Source organism: Podarcis bocagei (assembly GCF_964188305.1).
Source record: "Podarcis bocagei genome assembly, chromosome: 10".
NCBI classification, from domain to species: Eukaryota; Metazoa; Chordata; class Lepidosauria; order Squamata; family Lacertidae; genus Podarcis; species Podarcis bocagei.
The window spans coordinates 33,513,940-33,530,739 of record NC_138135.1 but is presented as its reverse complement, the minus strand read 5'-3'; the positions used below and the strand labels follow the sequence as shown (position 1 = coordinate 33,530,739).

At 43.3% G+C, this 16,800-nt stretch overlaps 1 protein-coding gene and 1 long non-coding RNA gene across 7 annotated transcripts in view; one reads left to right on the top strand and one right to left on the bottom strand.

Annotated features, from left to right (window-relative positions):
- The window catches only part of CACNA1I (calcium voltage-gated channel subunit alpha1 I), a 396,955-nt gene that overhangs the window by 174,496 nt on the left and 205,659 nt on the right, over positions 1-16,800 (bottom strand). The gene's annotated exons all lie outside the window — the stretch shown is intronic.
- On the top strand, positions 4,031-10,421 carry LOC308596086. The gene is made up of 3 exons (XR_014012309.1): positions 4,031-4,202; positions 9,066-9,218; positions 10,114-10,421. It is a non-coding gene; the product is annotated as an uncharacterized lncRNA (long non-coding RNA).

Sequence of the window (16,800 nt, the reverse complement as noted above, 5' to 3'; positions counted from 1 at the left end):
GCAATAGAAAATAACTACAATTAATTAATAAAAGCCAGGAACAATTTAAAAGCCACAAATATTAAAAGCCAAAATACAGCTAAATCCATCAGCCACAAAATAAAAGAAGTCATCAAGAGAAAGCCAAGGAAATAAAATGGTTATGTAGGGTTCTCCAATGGATCCCAGATGGAAGCACATTCAAAATTTGTGGGGTTACTAAGTTCAATGGGTCTTCCTCCCAGGTAAACGCAATAGGGTTGCAGGCTATGGAGAGTTCCCTAGGATATGAAATCGTATTCTATCTCCGTGAGCAGATAATGCTTTGAGATGCTCTATTCAGATTTCAACCAAGAAGGTGGGCAAAGAAAAGGTATATGGGAAGAGAGAGACTGTCATGCATTAGACAGGCACACTCATGAGATGTCCAGTATGTTGTGTGACTGCAGGCCACTGACCAGTTAAAAATTGGCAACAAGGTCCACAGGCCAGCAAAGAACTTTGGTTCCACTTTAAGTGTAATCCCAATTCCCCTTATTCCCCAATTCTGTCAGCAGAGGCAGAATAGGTACATAAATATTATTTAGCTTGACCTTCAAATGCATACATGTTAGCCTTTATAATTTACCATCATTAATTAGGGCTACAATTCAATATACCTCTCTACTAAGTTTCTAAAAGCATATATTTCATCTCACTGCTATGCATTTTAACCCATATCTACCACTTATTGATCTACAACATTTTTCCAGGAAACTGGCAATCCTGGGTGTTGGGTGGGGAGAGCGGGAAGGAAAGTTCTAAACATGTAGGTAGAAAAGCCCTAATAATAATGCTAAGCAGAAATGCTTCCAGAATAATTCAGTACAGTTGTCAACTTTCTTTTAATGCAAAGTAGAATGAAGGTGTTGGGTAAAATTTTAATGTAAGGATCAATTGAAGTTTGCATTTCCTGGATTTGGTAGCATTTAAATTGCAAATTCCTTCACCTCAACTCGGAGCTGGATCTAGGCAATGGGCATAAGAATTACTTACCTGTACTGGATTTCAACTTATTTTTTGTATGTGCTATTGTTGTTTTACACTGTTTTAATGTATGTAACTGTTGTTTAATTTTTTATATATATTCAATCGTGTAAGCTTTTTTTATATGTGGGTGTATGTATGTGTTATATATTGTAAATCACTTTGGGATGCCTCAGTTCACCTCACTTGGTATGTTATTCCTCTTCTGATTGCTTTTCCCAACTTTGATTGCCAAACTGCAAAGAAATGACCTTCCCATCAACATCCTAGCATAACTGTGCCAATGTATTATGCAAATGTAGGACTGACTTTGAAAAATTACCAGAAACTTCAGCTGGTTCAAAATATGAACTAATGGGAGTTATTATCGTTATGCAATAATATATAATAACTCCCATTAGTAACCAGACTAATTAGTAACATTGGTAATCTGACTAATTGCCTTGACTATGAAACGTTTTCTCAAGGAAGAGCCACTAGGTGTCTGCTTTGCTACCTTTCAGGAACCAGGTGAAGATTGTTCTGTTTATTCCAGCTGTTTCTTAATAGGTTGTGATTCAGGAATATTTTTAATGGAGTTTGTTTGTGCTGTTGTTGCTGCTGTTTCTACTTTGCTTTGCTTTTACTGTTGGTTAGGGATGTGGTTTAATTTTATTCACTGCTGTAACGTTTTTTTACTGCTGTGATATATATTTATTTTCTTGAGAGCCACTTCAAAAGCCGCTTGTGGCAGAAAGGTGGCATAAAAATATTTAATATAAACAAACAGTATGGGAAGGAGAGTGATTTTACACTTGTAGTCACAATGAATTAGTATGATGAATTAGTATGATTAAGAGGCAGGATATAAATATTTTAAATGGTTCAAATGGTAGAATATTCCTTATGAATAGGAACTCCTCTTTCAGAAATTCCTGAGGTTCCCATATTAGAAGGTGAATATGCTTTGTGAATAGGGAGTCCCTTTTCAAGAAGCCCAACAGCTCCTTTTTAAATCCCTACTTCTCTTCAGCATATCTCAGTGCATTCACTCAGTCTCTAATTCATTTTATCCAGATGGTTAAATATATAGAACTGGCAATATTTCAAAACAAAATGCTATTTTTTTGTTTTTAGAGGATATATCTGTAAGGCTGGCCCCAGAATAATTTAACTAGAACAGTTGCTAGTAAGTAGTAGCCACTTTACTTAACAACAATAACAATTACCAAAGACAATTTGGCAATTTGGAAAACAACCTGCCTTCACTTGAGGCACTTCATGAACATGGAGCCCATTCAAGGCTCCTTTTTCACTCCCCCAAATCACTGTTGGGTTTTTTAAAAAATGGCTGTAACTTTTTTCTTTTGACAGAAGAGAATGAAATTTGCAGGCATGCTACCCCCCTACAGAGTGTATAAATCCTGTCAAATTACAAACAAATAAGTCCAGGGGGGAGGATTGTGCTGAGCACTTTTAAAGGTTGATTTTATTTTTTAAAACTTGTAAAGATTGGGGCAAAATTGGATGAAATTTGCAGTTAAGTTTACTCCTTCCGAGGACATGAATTCTGCTAAATTTCAGAAGGATAACTGCAGGTGTTTGCCCCAAAGTCAGGCTGGTGCAACTGTAGAGAGGGTAAATAAGGAATCACTGAGTGTTAAGACCTTGTGTTCTGTGGGCAATTGGTCTGAAAACTACAGAATGAGAGAGGTGCAAGACAGCTGCCAAATTGCAAAGTATAATTTCAGGAGATTTCGGGTTACATGCCTTTAAAGTTGGTTTTGGGTGGGAAGACCTAAAACACACTTGTTTTTCGGATGAAATTATTTCCTCTGATTACAGACTTGACCTGTTAGTAACAATGCAACTTTCCCTCTGACATTTCTCTGCTTGATGTTAACCCTCCCCTCCCCATTCCCTGACATTATGGTGTTGTTGTTGTTGTTGTAAGATAGGAGGCATAACTTTCACTTTCAGTAGGTAAGTATCTGCAGCATTTCCTCCTCAAACCCCCCCCCCCCATGTCTGGATCACTGAGATACTACAAAATGCTTCAAAAGCAAAATAATAATAAATAATAATAATAATAATAATAATAATAATAATAATAATAATAACAACAACAACAATAATAAATTCCTCTGAGGCACCATAGTTCACCTCAAAATCCATCCAAACCCAATACTACTAAAAATACCCTCATTACTAGAGAACCAGATTACTGTTTTTCAAAAGGAGTTGGTGGAGGGAATCAAGGAAACTATAGACACTACAGCCCAACCACTGTCCAAGATAAATAATTGGGAGACCTAAAGTACTATTTATATGTATTGTGATGTGTCAGGCTTTCTTGGTTCAAGAAAGCCTTCCTCAGGTTTATTAATTTCAATGGGCCTACTCCAGGCAGGACTTAGTTGAATGAAACCTATAATTATATAATAATAATTACATTTTTCAGTCACTTTATGCAATAAAAAGTCTCAAAGCAACTTGACAAGATAAAAAGCAACACATAATAGCAATTTAAGACCCAATAAAATGTAAAACCATGGATACTACAAAAGAGATAAAATACTCACACTGCAATGCATTAATAAGGACAAGTCCTACCTATAGAGAATGTTTTGACTTAAAAAAATCGTGATCCTTAGGAGTTCTGAACTATGACATTCTTTTGGATCAGGCATCTCAAAATGGAGACTGGTGTTGACAAGAAAGGGTGAAGCAAAACCAGGTTATGTGCCTTGCAGAATGCTTTCCCGCAAAGTGGCTAAGGGTGGCCAGCTAATATATCTATATAATTATGTTGCAGGCAAAGATGCAGCTAATAAAACCACATCCCATAAATTGTTAGACAGAAAGTACACACACACACACACACACACACACACACACAAAAGCCCTGTTGCCAAGTCTTTTCCGGAAAGAGCAGCCCATCCTCTGAGCCACTTCAGAGTCTGAACACTGTAGGCCATCATGGAATGTGACAAATCTCCAGTCAGAGGCCCAAAGTTCCTTCTACCTCAGGAACTGATAAAAGTGTTGCCAAGGCGACCGCTGCCGGCTTGGCTGACAGCTGCAAGTCAGGCCAGTTTGCTGGGCGGTCGGTGCCAGGGGTACATTCAAAACCCAACACTGTGCAAGGCTGATAAGCCAGTTCTCCTCCTCTTCTCCCTCCCTTTCCCACCTGTATGACACCAGGTATTTCAAAATAGGTAACCAGGGAGTGGGGTCGAAAACGTTTGCTAATTTGCATGTGTGGTTATGGTGCCTTTTCGTTTTGTTTTTTAAATGATCAAAACCAAGTTCTGTTTCCTTTGTCCACTTGGTCCTGTTGACCTTTCAGACATACTTCCCAGCTTCAATTGCTGTGCAGTAATTATCACGTGGGCTGTGCTGTCATTTACAAAGCTCCTGTCTTCATAGGATTTAAGACCATTTTCATTTTGCCAAGGTACTTCCTCCACTGGCAGTCACACGTATCTTGAATATGTCTTCTTTTTTTGTTACTTCCTGACTGCCGCCTTTCAGAGGTTTCTTTGAATGTGCGTAAAAATAAATGGTGCACTGTATATCTGTCAGAATAGACCGAAATTTGCTGCATACGCACTTGGCTTTCAAAGAAAGAGACACATGTACCCCACCACACAGCATCAGCAATTATGCGATATATTGTACAACCAGATGGGATTAGTGACAAATGTGACTTTGCATATATTCAGGAATGTTAGTTTCTTTTAGAAGAGCATAAGAATTGTGATTTGGGGTCAAGAGTAACAAATGACTAAGTGAATGTTTTCTTAGCACACATTTCTTATGTGGTAAGAAGTCTCTTCTGAGTACTGAGCCTGTCTTCAAGACACAAAAGCTATACTGTATGGCTTAAGATTCAATTCTCACAAATTAATATTCAAGGTGGAAGAAAAAATCTGAAGCTCATAGAAGTTCCAATAATCATAAGTTGCATCCCTACAAGGTTTGTTTGTTTGTTTTTTAAAAAGTTATAGCATGCCAATAAAACAAACTTATTTTAACATAGAGTGCTTTAAAAGAGTGCTGTCATGCCATGGTAGTGGCAAAAGCTTTTGATATCAAGGGACCACAGAAGGCAGAAAACTTTGACATCCAAATTACCATTGCCCTAGAGAATGTGTGTTGCTCTCATAGCACTCTGAGGCAGCTGGTTTCCCAAAGGTGATTTAATTTAAAATGCACCAAGATGGGGGTAAAAAACCTTTGCCTGTGCAGATGTCGTTGGACTACCACTCCCATCATTCTTGATCATTGGCTATGCTGGCTGGACCTGATGGTGGAGTTTAACAAAAACTGGAGGGCCACAGGTTCGCCACCCCAGCTTTAAGGATTCACTGGTTACACTGCTTAAATTAATTTCTGTGAACACAGGAGCTATATCGATCAAACTTTGCTCTATTTGTAGCACCTCAGCTGATTTGCATATCCACTCTTCCACCAAACGCTTCACAGTAGCTGGTCAGAGTCAGACCCATAATGTTTTGGTGTAGCTTAGGTTGAAAGGCCTGTTTCAGATGTCACTGTTAAATACTGAGCTGTTCCACAGGACTTCCGGGTTAGTGCCATCGGCGAATGGCGGAGTTCCTCTGACCGGAGGAATGGGCTCCGTGGAAACTGGGTCTTCCCGCCGCAGTGAAGGTGGGGACCCGCTAGAAATCCCAGGCGGAGGAAGCCTGGGAACGTGGGGTTCGGCAGGGCACCATGAGCGCCTCCCCTACTCACGGGGAACCCCATTTCGGGGTTCCGGAGTGAAGTGGGGTGAGCGGCGCGGTGCTACGAACTGATTGCTACTTTCACGGAGTGAAGCCGCACAGCCATTGCCGGAGAGTGCTGACTTTTTCCTGTGGACAATTGGATTTAAAACAAGTACCCGTGAGTAGAAACGGAAAATTGGATCAAGAAATATCCTAATTTGGCACCGAAGCGGGAAGGTTCAAACAGGAAGTCCGCCTTCCGCTTTTTGTATATAGACTGAAGCAAAAACCTTGTAAGCTAAAGTCTGGAAAGTCGTTAAAAAAGTCTAAATTTCCTTCATTTATAACTACTAAAACCCCCTTGGAAGCAGGAGAAAAGGGGGGGGGGACTTTGTTTAAGCCTGCAGGAGAGGGAGTGAAGAAAGATAAGTTTCCACCGTCTCAAACCTGGGAACGGGGTGTCAGAGACAGAAATTGTTGGAGAGGTTCACTGACTGTGAATGGAATACTTTAACAGCTAAAGAAGAGAAATAAACTGATTCCAATGTTGCCTTTTGCATTCTAAAGAAACAAAATATCTGAAAAATGAAAGTAATTTTCCTTTGTTGGACTTGCCTTAAAAAGATGGATACAAATAGAAATTGTCTCCTCTAGAGGGAGCTTGTTAAATTGTTGCTGCAGTCTACTTGAGGACTCTACAGCTGTGAGATTAAGATCGTGGGACCAGTCCTTTTGACCTTGAATAAAAATGAGCTGGGAGGAAGTTTTGGTGCTTGCTTTATGCAAGACAAGTGCTTTGTTGGAACAGATGCATGAGAAGATGGATTTGATGAATGAGAAAACGGATTTGATGACTGTTGTGGTCAATAACTGTGGACAAACAGGGAATATTGATACAGAAACCATTCAGGGACCAACTCAGGAACCTGTATTGATTGGGCAAGTGCAGAAGATAATGGAGGAGGTTGCGGTTGCACCTCAAATAATACAAATGGAGAGATCCGAGGCCCTGCAGGAGCATAAGCCGCTGTTTTTGAAGATTGAAGTTGGAGTGGGCCAGGGGGAGTCTGGAGCTGAGGAGGTTCTTAACTTCGGAGGGACTTTGAAATATGCTCTTAAATATTTTTTGGATTACATTGATGACTGTGGGGAGTGGGACTGTGGAGAATGGGCTGGTTTGATGAAGGGAGATGGAGATAATTTTGGGCTGGAACCTCCCAGAGACCTACTCCTCAATGAGAAAGGAAAGAAATTAAGAAAGAGACCAACAAAAGACAAGGAAAAGTGCAGGTATAAACAAGAAGAAGAAGATCTGCAGAAGGGACATGGAAGAGACTTAAGAGCCTCGGAGGTTGATGGACTAGATGGAATGGACAGTAAGGGCTGACATGACCCGAGACCAGGAAGAAGAGACGTTGGATGAAGATTGGAAGAAAATTTATAAAGAAAAATTTTTATTTAGGGAATTAGCCTAAAATTAATGAATATTGGGGAAAATGTTGGAATGAAACTATATGGCTTTAGTAGAAATGATATAAGGAGTTATGTATAATTGAGTATTAAGTTTCAAGCTCTAAGGTATTTTACGGTAAGATAAGGTTAGATAAATCAAGGCAATTTGAATAACAGAATATGGGGAAAGATGGAAAGGATTTGTTGCGTTAATTAATAGGTTAAATTGTTAAGATAAATTATTCAATAAAAATTGAGAAAGATGGAAAGAATTTGCTGAAATAACTAATTAAACTAGAATACAAAAAGGGAGGTGTGAGGAGGTCAATGAAACAAGCAAATGGAAGTTAAAGATACGTAATATGGGATTTGTGGTGTTTTTTTCCCCTTTCTTTTTGCTGTATTGTTGTATTGGTTTTTATGCTTTGTTTTTTTCCTTCTTTTATGTATTGTAGTGTTGTTTCCTATTTTTCCTTCTTTTCTGTAATTCTGAAACTTTTAATAAATATTATTAAAAAAAACAAAAACAAATACTGAGCTGTTCCTCAGGTCCATACACTTTTGCCTCCCTTCATGCACATCTAGTCCCTCTTTTATTTTCTTGAACATTATAACTGTAGCTTGCTGTGACATCCCAACTGACCAAACTATGGTCACATTAGATATACAGTGGTGCCTCAAAAGACGAAAAGAATCTGTTCTGTGATTCTCTTCGTCTAGCGGTTTTTTCGTCTTGCGAAGCAAGCCCATTGACGGATTAGCAGATTAGCGCTATTAGCGGCTTTTAGCGGCTTATCTGCTGATCGGATCAGCTGATAAGCGGCTTAGCGGCTTAGAAAAAGGGGGGGAAGGGGAAAAAACCAGCAGGAACTCGCAAGACATTGTCGTCTTGCGAAGCAAGCCCATAGGAAATTCATTTTGCAAAGCACCTCCAAAACGGAAAACTCTTTCGTCTAGCGAGTTTTCCATCTTGCGAGGCATTCGTCTTGCGGGGCACCACTGTACTATCCCTCCAAATCAGAACTTTAGGCCACATGTGAACTAAGTTGCTATTTCTGGTTTGGAGGCAAACTATGGTTTGCAGTAACCATAGTTTGCCTGATTTGGTCATCACAGAAAACAAGTGTTACTGCAAACAAGGAAGTTAGGGAGGAAGTGCATGAAGGGAGGACGAGGAAGCGTGCAAGTCCAATACAGTCATACCTTGGGTTCAAGTCACTTCAGGTTCAGTGTTTTCAGGTTATGCTCCGCAGCCCGGAAGTAACGAACACGTTACTTCCGGGTTTCGCCACTTGTGCATGCACAGACGCTCAAAATGATGTCACACGCTTGCACAGAAGCGGCGAATCGCGACACACGCAGATGCACGTTGTGTTCGCTTCAGGATGCAAACGGGGCTCCAGAATCCCATTCATATCCAGAGGTACCACTGTACATGATTATCTGATGACTGATCTGGGCTGCCATGTCATGTCCAAGGCAACCCAGGAAATGCCACTCTTGATTGCAGATATGAATTTAGCTTTCACATATCTAACTCAATGCTGCAACTAGGCACTACACCACACTGGTTCTCTTTAGCTGAATGCGTTGTAGATATCTAATTGCCAAATCTCTGCTCCATGAATAGATCACACATACGAAAGCATACATACGTTTGCAAACCCATCTTCCAAACATCTGTGGTAGCATACCTTTTTGACTTCATTCTGTTTTCAAAATACTCTGGAGAATGTACTCCTGAAGGAAGTGATGGAATTCCCATTATATAAACCTGTGTCTCTCACAGCTGGAGTTGGCCTGCTGTTACTTTGCTTGCCTCATAATAGCAGCAATGCCTACCAATAGTTACAGAATTTACGCCACTGTATCGTTCTTTCTTTCTTTTTCTCTTTAAAGGCCTGGCAATTGTTAGTGCTGATGCTGGATAACCCTCTCTCTGCAAGTGCTTCTTTATTAACTGGCAGAGATTGCAAAAGGATCTATGAGCAGCAAGCAAGTCAGGATAATTCCTTAGTCACCTCCAGCGCTGGCCAGCCATAAAAGTGAAGCGTAAGTACCCAGAAAAAGGTAATTATCATCAGCCTTTTCAGCAGTGGCCAAAGGACAAATTGCTCTCCAAATCCATCCTTTTCCGCACTTTGCCCCAGCTTCCCATAACAGGCAGGGTTTCTTGCCTGAGCATAAAAAGCATTGGATGAAATATCAGGGGACAGCAATGGAGACGGATACACAGTCTAGAGAGCTGTCAGCTAGCACTGCCACAATACATTTCTAATCCTTGGCTCCCACACACCCCTGCCCCCTAAGGACTCGCTTCCTCAGCTGGGCCCTTATTCAGAAGCCCTGCATTTCCACTTTATATGGGAGCCTCGCAAGAGCAGCTTCTATTCCTAGATTCCTCTTTCACCATAAAGGAGTTCCAGAAGTCAGACTGACTTGTTTTCTTTCAAATTGGCCCTTTAAATACGATCCTGTTTATGTTAGAAAACATGCTAAGTCTGACTGAAATGGAACACAATATGTTTTCTTTTGCTCTTCAGACAGCGAGAATTCAGAGGCTGCTCCTTCTGCAATGAATCTGGTTTATTTGCAGCATGGAGGCACAGCCTGAGTACTCTCTGATATATGAAGCATCCCTTGATTGTGCAAATGCTTCCTGATGGTGTCTTTTGTGTTCCTGTCACTCCTGATTTATTGGGCCTTTTCCACACAGAAAAAGAATTTGCATTTCAATTTCCATTACTAGTCTCCCTCTCCCCTGCAGTGTTCCACATCTGGAAAATATGCATGCTTTGCTTTCTCCCACAGACATTTCTCCAGTCTGGAGAGTTCTTTAGCAGCTGGTAGGGCATAGGGTTTATGGGGTTTATGCCTGCTACCCATAGCTGCCTCTGCCCTGGTTTCTCCTCTGCCCCTCCTGGATACTCTTTTCCTTGGCTTCCAGAATGGAGGGGAAGGGTCCAAGAGGCTCCTCTTCCTGCTCATCCTTGTCTCCCAGCAGCAGAGCAAAAGGCCTGAGCTCCCTTCTCCTCAACCATCCTGCCACATCTGTTGTCTGAGGGGCATGAGAGGGCCTTCTTTGTGATAGCCCCCAGCTTGTGGAATAACTTCCCCTCCAAGGTGCTGTCTTGTGCCATCACTGTACGCCTTTTGATGTACTTTTTACCCACATCTTTGGCTGAGAGGATGTTTTCTCTCCTGTACTGTTGTTCAGTGCAGCTATTTTGCTACCTGGCTCCTTTTGTGGCTTTGTTCTACAATTTTAATGAAAATTGTACCTGTTTTAATATTGTTTTGTTCTTGTAGCCTACCTTGGGACCACTTGGTAAAGAGTGGACTATCAGATCAGTCAGTCATGGAATTTGAATCTCCACCACCATGGCCACAGAACTACAAGGACACCCTTTCTCACACCTGGGGCTCCAGAGCACTGTGTCGCTTCTGTGCCCATACACCTTCCCCACCAAGGACATTTTCCTTCTCCCCCTGTCCAAAACAGAGGGAGGATGGGGTGGGGGAGTGGCCCTCAGATTGGCAGCACGTGGGAAGAAGTAGAGGCACAATCCTGAACAAGTGGTGCCAGGATACTATAAGAAGTTCATTATATCGGCATGCCAGGTGGCCTGTCATTCTTCTTACACCAACTTACATGGATGATGCATTTTGACCAGCTTTTTGCATGGGTACACATCCCTACTAATCATCCTGTGCCGGCAAAACATTGTGTTAGAACTGGCCTATTACTGATGAAACTCTGTACTTTGAGCCTGAAATGCCTTGAGAGCAAGAACATTTTATTATAAGGTTCAGGATAGACAAAATAAACTATGAAATTCACTCCCAAAAGAGGCAGTGATGGCCTCCAACTGGGATGGCTTTAAAATAGGATTCGACAAATTCACGGAAGATATGGCTGTCAGTGGCTACCAGCTATGATGGCTGTGCTCTGCCTCCATTATCAGAGGCAAGAAGCTTCATTCTGAATACCACTTGCTAGAAATCGCAGGAGGGGAAGAGTACTGTTGCACCCAGGTCCTGCTTCCAGGCCTCCCATAGGCATCTGGTTGTCAACTGTGATGTCAGGATGCTGGACTAGATGGGCCAGTGGCCTGATCCAGCAGGATTTTCTTATGTTCTCATAACTTGCTGAAGAATCCTGTTCCTCGGGTTCTAAAGAAATGTCACCATTGCTAGAAACCTGCACTGGATGCACTGTGATATTAGCAATATTCATTATCATTGTACCCTTCCCCCTTTGGGGGAGGAGGAATATTAATAATATTACAGTGCGTGCAAAATGTAGTAAGCCATGTTGTCTTCAAATGAAAGCTCCCTGGAGGCCTCACACCTGGAAAGCAGCAAGTATTTCTGAGACCACGTTTCAGCCGTGCAGGGAGAACAGTGTGAGTGGTTGGGTCAGGTGGAATTGGCACTGGCTCTTACCTCTCTCTGTTTTTGGCTGCATGTTTTGCTGTCACAAGTAGTAAATTGCAATAGGCAAGTTTACAATGCTGTGTAGATAAAACCCAGGAATACAAATTGTTTTCTCACAAGGCTACGTGAAAATAGAGATCAGAAAGAATTTTTCAGATTCTAGACGAGTGGTTTTCAACCAGGGTGCCGTGGCACCCTGAGGTGCCTTGAATGATGGTCAGGGGTGCTGCGGGCAACACTGGGCCTCTGGGCTTCTTTCCTTCCCTCTCTCCTCTGACGCCCTCTCCTGTCTCTGCTTCCCAAAGGCTTGCACAGCTGTTTATTGCAGCAGCCCTGGCCATAACCTCCGCAGGCGAATGGTGCCTCTGGGAGGCACCTCTCTTTGGGGCAGGGAGGGAGAGCAGCTCAGAGACCAGGAGCAGCGGTCGCAGCTGCCCAGAGGACTCCTAAGGAGAGGGGAGAGGAGGCAGAGGGAACTCTCTGCAAGGGAGGGTTTTGAAAAAGGGTGAGAGGCTGCCAGCTCTGCAGGCAAGGTATGCTGCTGTGCAAAGTGCCAGGACAACAGCAAGAGGCACAGACCACCCTCTTTCCTGTTTACCAAGCCTTAAATTAGTTATAAAAACAAGCCATCATATCTGTAAACAACTCAGTTAATTTCTACATCAATCTCAGGCAAGGAACTCACCTAGCTCTAATCTTCTCCCTTATGCGCTGTTTGGCTCTTGACAATATCTAAGAGAGCTAACTTTCCCCCCTGTGCTGTTTGTCTTATCTAAATTACCCCCATGAAGCTATTTGCCCTGTGAGGAGACACATGCAGGAACTATTTTGGGGTACCTGCATGTTTTAGGCAGCGTTAGTAACCACTTTAGGAAAAGGAACAGAAGGACAGACACAGTGGGTTAGCACAGTTTTGCCCCTCCACATAAGGCCTCTGCAGGTACAAATTTCACCACTACACACTATGCAAAGCAAAAGAATTAAACACATATTGGAATTTTGGATGGACAACCATGTCAATGTTAGATTCTCTCAGTTTCTCATTTTTCCAACCTTAAATTCAGTTCTCCGCATTTCTGCATCAGTTTGCCATTTTTTACAATAAAAAAGTCTTCTTGAAAATTTGTCAGGATTTAACTGTGAAATTCTCCTAGCATACGCCTTTCTTTATGCAATAATAATAATAATAATAATAATAATAATAATAATAATAATAATAATAATAATTTTATTTATTTATACCTTGCCCATCTGGCTGGGTTTCCCCAGCCACTCTGGGCAGCTTCCAACAAAATATTAAAATACAGTAGTCCATCAAACATTAAAAGCTTCCCGAAACAGGGCTGCCTTCAGATGTCTTCTAAAAGTCTGGTAGTTGTTGTTCTCTTGTCCAACACACACAGTTTTGCTGGCATTTTTGCAGGTTATTTTCACGAATATATTAATTTCATGCATATTTTCCCTTAACGTACACATTTTTTGAACAGTTCACACAATTTGGACAATCATGAATTTTGAACGAAAGCTGTGTTTCAGTTTGCATATTGTTTCAGGAACTGTGAATTAGGCAGATGTGCATTAAAATGTGAAGCAAAGAGAATTCCCCCCCTCCCATCTCTAGTTAAGATACTGCCTTTGTATGCACTTATATGCGCAAGGGGATTGGGAGAAGGGTGTTAGATATGATCATATTTAAAGTGAGGAAAGTTTTCTCTCGTAAAGTGAGCCTTTCTCTAACAGCTGCTTTCTTGCTTCACAGCACCCTCTTAGGTTGTTTTTGGAGACAGTGGCACTGTGTTTGTGCCAAAGCAATCCAGCTCTCTAGGGCTGAAACAACATTTCTTCCAGCAGAATAGTGTATTGGCTCATCTAGTCTTGTTTAAATGTCACTAGCAAAGGGACATCCACAGAGGCACCGTTCCAATGGTGGGGGAAGAAGGCGGGTAAAGAAATCTCAGTAGAGGAAGGAAGATGCACAAAGCTACTTAGAGCTGCTGTTCTTTGCTGTGCTCAAGATTAAATTGCAAAAAGGCAGCATACATTCAGAACATTTTTACTATACAGTGGTACCCGACGCTTCGGGTTAAAGACGCTTTGGGTTACAAACCCCGCTAACCAGGAAGTGGTTGCTCCAGGTTAAGAACTTTGCCCCAGAATAAGAACGGAAATTGCGCACCAGCGGCGTAGTGGCAGCGATAGGTCCCATTAGTGAAAGCACGCCTCAGGTTAAGAACCGTCTCAGGTTAAGAACGGACCTCTGGAACGAATTAAGTTCTTAACCCGAGGTACCACTCTATTTTAATGGATGATATCTAGCATTAGTCATACTCAAAGTAGACCCCTTGGAATCAGTGGACATTTTAATGGTCTCCTTTAGGTATGGCTCATCATCCTATGATTATTATAATACTATCAGGTAAGGTAAAGGTAAAGGACCCCTGGACAGTTGAGTCCAGTCAAAGGCAACTATAGGGTGCGGTGCTTATCTCGCTTCAGGCCGAGGGAACTGGTGTTTGTCCACAGACAGCTTTCCGGGTCTTGTGGCCAGCATGTCTAAACCACTTCTGGCACAACGGAAGCCAGAGCGCACGGAAATGCCGTTGACCTTCCCACCGCAGCAGTACCTATTTATCTACTTGCACTGGTGTGCTTTTGAACTGCTAGGTTGGCGGAAGCTGGGACAGAGCAATAGGAACCCACCCTGCCACACAGATTTGAACTGCTGACCTTCCTATCATCAACACATATTCAGACCAAGCTGTCATGCACACACACTATTTAACCGAAAGGAGTTAAATTTGCATAGCTTTGCACATAACACTAAATCATATTTAGAAACAAACAATGGCTTACAGTGAATTAGCAGCGTCTGTTCTTGGTTTCTGCCTGCGGTTTCTTTGCACAGAAACAAAACACAAGTGCTGGCCTGCACATAACACCAAGTGAACACTGTAGTTTGTTTCCTCCTTACTCAGCAAAGCAAGGGACAGGGCGGGCACAATCTGAACAGAGGGTAGAATCTGAGCTGCATGTACAAGCCCACCAGTCATTCATGTAAGCCATGATTTGTTTAGGGCCTTTCAACACTTACTATTTATAGCTAGGGATTAGGATTTTTTTAGTATGCTGCCACACAACAACATCATCATCCTTTAGCTAGTATTCAGGAATAATGTGCTCAAAAAAAAAACCACTTTTCTCCTACTGTTAAAAACAACAACAAAAACCCTTACCGTATTTTTCGCCCCATAGGACGCTCTGTCCCATAGGACGCACCTAGTTTTTTTGGGGGGAAATAAAGGAAAAAAAAATTCCCTTTATTTCCCCCCCAAAAGCAGGTCGGGGAAACAGAGCCAGGTCGAGGAACAGCGGGATGGCGGCGCTGCGCCTCCCTACTGTCCCCCGAGCTTGTGGGGCTGGCCGATGTCTGCCCCGCGCGAGGGGCGCTCTGCTTCAGGGCGCCCCGCCCGCTGGGCGGCAGGCTGCTATCCACAGCGTGGGGAGCCTTGCCGGGAACTCCTGCAAGGCTCCCCACGCTGCGGATGTCTGCCTGGCGCGGGGGGCGCTCTGCTTCAGGCCGCCCCTCGCGCCGGGCAGCAGGCTGCTATCTGCAGCGTGGGGAGCCTTGCCGGGAACTCCGGCAAGGCTCCCCACGCTGCGGATGTCTGCCTGGCGCGGGGGGCGCTCTGCTTCAGGGCGCCCCTCGCGCCGGGCGGCAGGCTGCTATCCGCAGCCTAGACATCCCTGCTGGACCTCCCGTAGGGCTGCCTAGGCTGCGGATGTGTTCCTGAAGCATGGAGAGCGAGAGGGGTTGGTGCGCACCGACCCCTCTCACTCTCCAAGCTTCAGCAAAAGCCTGCATTCGCCCCATAGGACGCACCCAGATTTCCCCTTCATTTTTGGAGGGGAAAAAGTGTGTCCTATAGGGCGAAAAATACGGTACTTTAATATCCAAAATGGATCCTCAACATTTTCATTTATGCAGCATGTGTACAATCATTATCCTGGTTTCTGTGTGGAGGGGTTGGAGAGTCGGTGTGCATAGTCTGGAGACACCTGTTTTACGCTGCTTCCCTCTGACCGGTGTGAGCTATCAGTTTGTGAGCTCAGTTCATAGGAAAAATATGGCAGATTGAGATGATGGCACTCAGTCAAGGTACTGCCCATAACAGCAATCATCAGCTGCAGACAAAATCAGAATTCCGGAATACTAGGCATCAATTTCTTTTTTAAGCCATGAAAGGGCTATCTCCATGTGCATGCTTATAACGCCAATATTTAGTACCTGGAGGAGCATGTAAGGGGTTTGACTACAACCATCGAACTTTTCTCAATTTGGGCACAACTCACTATTAGCATGAAAATGAAAACTCAGTAATAACAGTCACATGCAACCAAAGGCGTGGACAATCAGCTACTAATTTACTCTTAAAAAACATTGGATGAATATCAACTATGCCACTGTAAAGCCACTTCCGAACTGGCGAGGAGGTGGGGTTGCAGGCCCACACCCAGCCCCCACGAGAATGAGGGACTCCTTGGGCGCATCAGCTCCCTGCCTAGCCAATCGGCTGGTCAGGGAGGCGTGGCCCGGGCTATTTATACCCGGCACGCCCGAGGACCGCCCTCTCTTTGCCTCTCCAGCTTCTTAGGTTTCCCACCCTGCCCGCCCCTTTAGTTTAGTCCTCCAACCTTGCTATGGACTTCAGTTGGTCGCCGTCAAGGGGCCTGATAGGAATTTTTTCCACTTGGCGAATTGGCATCTGCCATTTGGTTTTTCGCCTACCTTGTAGCAAATCGTCACAACTTCTCGGCATTGGCAGTTAGGCATTGGTAGGGGTATTGTGATGCAAATGAGGGGGGGAGGAAGTGCCATCACCTTCCCCCAAAGCAAAGAGTAGTTCGGCAAAGGATTCTGGGGGGGCGTTGCCCTGTCTGAAGCCTATGGAGGTGTGGGCCTAAGGCACGCCCCCGAGCGGTGACCCCGGGGGAGATCCTAGTTGCTGTCCATCAGCAGGACTCCCCCTACTGGTGGTTAACCCTCACCGGTCTTCATGCAATCGGGCTCAAGACGGTTAGCTGATAGGACCAATGCCTAAGCCAATACCGCTCAATTCCTGCAATCAATAAAGTTGTGGCCATTTTCACCCATTAACCTTAAATACCGTGTCCTGTGTCTTTATTTCCCAAGGGGGGA